The sequence below is a fragment of the Propithecus coquereli genome, unplaced genomic scaffold (assembly GCF_000956105.1).
Source record: "Propithecus coquereli isolate 6110/MARCELLA unplaced genomic scaffold, Pcoq_1.0 Scaffold33, whole genome shotgun sequence".
NCBI lineage: Eukaryota > Metazoa > Chordata > Mammalia > Primates > Indriidae > Propithecus > Propithecus coquereli.
Window position 1 is genome coordinate 2524908 of NW_012148952.1, and position 4673 is coordinate 2529580.

The following is a 4673-nucleotide window of genomic DNA, read 5'->3' on the forward strand; positions in this document are numbered from 1 at the left end:
CTGATTTAAGTGGTATATGTACACCATGAAGTACTACTCAGCCATAAAAAAGATGAATTAATATCTTTTGCAACAATCTGGATGGAATTGGAGACCATTCTCCTAAGAGCAGTATCTCAAGAATGGAAAAACAAACACCACACGTGCTCAGTATTAAATTGGAACTAACTGATGAACACACAAATGCACAGAGGAATGTAAAACTCAGTGAAAAGCAACCAGGATCAGGAGAAGAGGGGAGGGGAATAAACCAACCTACTGGGTACTATGAACACTATTTGGATGATGGGCACACCTACAGCCAGGATTCACAACAATACAAAACCATCCATGTAACCAAAAACATTTGTGCCCCCTTAATATTTTGAAATTTAAAAAAGCACTTATTTATTTTTCAGTATTTATTTCAATTCACATATCATGGGAATTATCAATGACTAGAACCTTTGAAATAATTCCCATATAAAGCCATCTTACTTCCAGGCCTTTTGTAGAGGTAATTATTTGATAATTGTTTCAATTTCTTCCTTGTTTTAGTCAATTCGACCAATTTTAGAGCTTGAAAGGGTGTTCCTGACCTGGTCCTATTTATTCAGGGTTCTCTCACTTGGATTTCCACCTCCATCAATAAAGCTCTCTCTCTCTCTCTCTCTCTCTCTCTCTCTCTCACACACACACACACACACACACACACACACACCCCACATCAACAAAAAAGCACTGCCTCTCAGCCCTACTAAATTTTAGTTATTGAATCACCATCCTCTCTTATGGCTGAGCCTGAGCCTTCACATTTGTTCCCTTAAAAACACTTTTTCCTCTACACCTGGCTAGCGAGTAGGTACTGTGAGATACGCTGCACGACACCCTTTATTTCCCCATTCACAAGGTTTATGTCTTATTGTTATTTATTTTAATAAATTTCGTCGTATCTATTACATGTCTAGCTAGCATACTCTGCTGAATGAGATTGCTGAGTAAGATTTTCTTATAGTAGGTGCATTTAACCTACTGCATTTGTTATATTAGTTCTGCTAGATCTTTGTAATGTTATCTTTGCCTTGTCTTTTGTTAGTGTTCAAATTGTGGTTATTCTTCCCTCACTTGGCCACACACAGTGTTCAGTTTGTGCTTTGCAGGATTTATAGTTTATTTTAAATTCTACCAATAGAATAAATTGGTAGGATAAAGCTGCTTAATTATAAAAATTCCTTAAATATTTATAACTCAAAGTTTAAAAATCAGTGAAAAAATATTTTTAATTTCTTTTTATGGAAAAGGAAGAATCCTGTACTTTATTTCTTTACTCTAACTCCCCTCTTCCTCTTGCCTAGTTTCCATTTTATTTGTAACAGACGATCACTTTGTCTTTTACATTTATATTTGTAAATAATGTTACCAGTTAGCCTTTCCTCTAACAGTTTAATCCTAACTGCCAGTCCTTTAAACTTCAACTTCCTGAACCTGGATTGATTTTGATCAATTTTTAGAATTTCCTAAGCTTTAATATACTCAAAAAAAGTTCTATATAATTTAAATCTTAACATTAGAAATGAATCACTAAATAAGAGTTCTCAGGTCAATTTTTTCTCACTTAGAGAAATGGGTTATGAGAGAAATAGGACTTACTTTTTTTTTTAATCACTGGGATGTTCACATTACTTATCTTTCCAATTTAAAAGACACCCACTATGTGTAGGTTTGCATCTTTGTTCATGAATTCCACCCGGGATACTATGAATATTCTCATTTCTAAAATTCACTTTTTTTAAATAATGTTCTACTAGAACATCTTTAATGACTACTTCTAGTCCAATTACTTCTTTAGAAACATCAATTATGCAAACATTGGATCTCAACTTATCCTTTGTAAATTAATGGGCTCCAATCTTAACTGTTCCATCTATGTTCTCTTCTCCACATCAGTTATTTCAAAGCCCCTCTGCTCTCCTCAAAACTTGAGTCAAATCCAGCCCGCTGCCTGCTTTGTAAATAGTTGTAATGAAACATGGCCACAATCTTTTGTTTATGTATTGGCTATGGTTACTTTCATGCTACAATAGCACAGTTAAGTAGGTGGGGCAGAGAATGGCCAGCAAAGGGTGAAATATTTACTAGCTAGTCCTTCACAAAATTAAGTTTCCCTACCCCTGCTCTAAACCTATCACCCGCCCCCTTTGATCTGAATAGATGACTTCACAAGGAATTCAAGGCACATAATATCAACTATCAACTTTCAGGCAAAACAAAAGGTACAAATTTGATTCTGCATTCATGCATTTCGCCCCCTCATGTTAACGTTAAGGGGCAATTTCCCTGTCTGGCATTTGATTCTGTTCTTCTTCTCCAGCCAGGACCTCAGTAATTCTATCCGTATTCTATTTTCTATCTCATTATCACCTTAAAATACTGACACTACTCCCACCAAAAGGGAAAACAAATTAAAATAAGAAACCCTACTCTAAACCTGACCCTCCACCTACAGTTTCCCCCTTGCGTTCCTCACCAAACGTCCCATGCTCTGTACTTGGACCATCCATTTCCTCACTCCAATACGACTTCTTTCCCCTTTCCAAAGACTCGTTTCATTTCCTCTTTGAAATACCTAATTTATATTTTAACTTCATATTGGGCTGCTCAGCAGCATGCGACACTGTTGGCCATGTCTCTTCAAACATCCTTTTTGCCAGCCACCGAGAGGGACACTTTTCTGATTTTAATCTCTTCATGCATCCTCTTTCACAGGATCCTCTTACTCTCCTTGTCCCCCATTTCTGTCCTGAGCTGCCTTCTCTTCCTCCTAGGGATTATCGTTTGTATGCTGATGATTCCTGACTTTGTAACAGAGTACACTCAGGTTTAAGATTCACATACCCAACCAGAATGCACTTTAGCAACCTTAAGCTTAAGGTCCACCTTAAGCCTTAAGCTTAAGGCTCCAAATCGAAACAGATTTTTTTCCCCTCAAAACTGCTCCTACTCTTGTGATTACTGTATCAGTGAATGGTACTACCCTCCACCCAGTTACCCAAATGGAAAAGCTGGCTGTCACTCTTGCCTCCCCTCTCTCCCTTCTACATACACAATTTATTTTCACGTCTTTCAATATTTCCTCTCAAATCTCCCCTTTTCTCTATCCCAATGTTCCTAGCCTAGCACAGAGCACTAGCATCCTTCACCTCTTTAAAGGATCTCCCTACCCTCTCCTCCAGCCCCTTCCAAACTATGTACAGATTGATAGATTTTTGATGATCATGATCTACCCCCATTTGAAATTCCTCTATGCTCATAGGTTAAGTCAGACTCCCTTAATAAGGCCTCTAAAAAACCGCAACTCTGGCTTACTGGTTTGTTAGTCTTCTCTCCCTTAACATAACTAGGAGGTAGCCACATTCAGTTTCATTCCCATAAATGTTCCGTATGAACCTTGGTCAACTTCTGAAACTCTACATGATGGGCTAGATGACACCCCCACTAAGCTGCCTCACTTCCATTCAGTCTCAATTTAGACATCACTTTCTCAGGAAGGCTGCCTGAGACTTCCACCCCTACCACAGACTAGGTGGTCCTCTTGTATTCCTATCACACTTTTCACACAGTGTTATATAATTGTGCTTTCTCCAAGAAAACAGACTTTATGAAGACATAGGCTGTTTCTACTTTATCACTATAAGCACAGTTCCATACAGAGCCAAGCATTCCATTTAATTGATAGAAATTAAACTGAATCATCCTTATTTTCATCTTTCCATTCTTGTCCTTGTCATCTAGGAGCATTTCTCAACCTTGTCTTCTACTGACTCAAATGTCTACCTTATCATTTCTGGTGCTTCTCAAATTTAATACATCTAACTTTACTACTCTTTTTCAATTGCATGCCATTTCATTTTTTATCTTTCTTCAGTTTTCATAATAACCCTCACATTTTTTAACACTTTATGAAGTATACAATCTAAAAACTTTTTGCTTATGGCAGTAAATCTATTTTAGAGCAAAGTGAATATCAGAGTCCTCAGGAAACTTGTTGCTTTTATTGTGCTGCAATTGTTATTCATAAAGTCCACATTTTTCCTCCTTGTTTGTATCTATTAAGGCCTGGTTTGATTTTGAGCAAAGGGGTAAAGATACTATAGGAATTGTTTGGCTGTTACATTACAGACTGGCACAAACTACACCTGAATCCTTTACTAGGAACTGGAGTGTGCGGGGGCAAAAGAGAGAGGGAGAAGTGGAAAGGAAGCACAACAGGAATAACAAACTTTTTTGCCACCATCCACTGCAAATGCATGCAAACTCCTCTGGTACTCCCTGACCCAAAAAAAAATAAGGCAGCAACAATACATTATGTTTAAGATTTCTACCAATGTGCCTTGTACTAAAAACAGTGATCAAAGCAAAAGCCACTCTTGGCCATCTCTTAGAAACAAATGATTTTTAGGTGGTAGGGGCAGGAGACAAAACATCCCAGTGTTATCAAAGGGGCTGGTTGTTGCAGAGGAGGCGGCAAAAGTTTACATGTAGTTCATTAGTAACATTTAGAATGTGATCAAACACTTGTACTATTTAAAGTTTTTCCAACCCTTCTTTTATTATTTTAAAGTGAATTCAGTGTGTGTGTGTGTGTGTGTGTGTGTGTGTGAGAGAGAGAGAGAGAGAGAGAGAGAGAGAGAGAG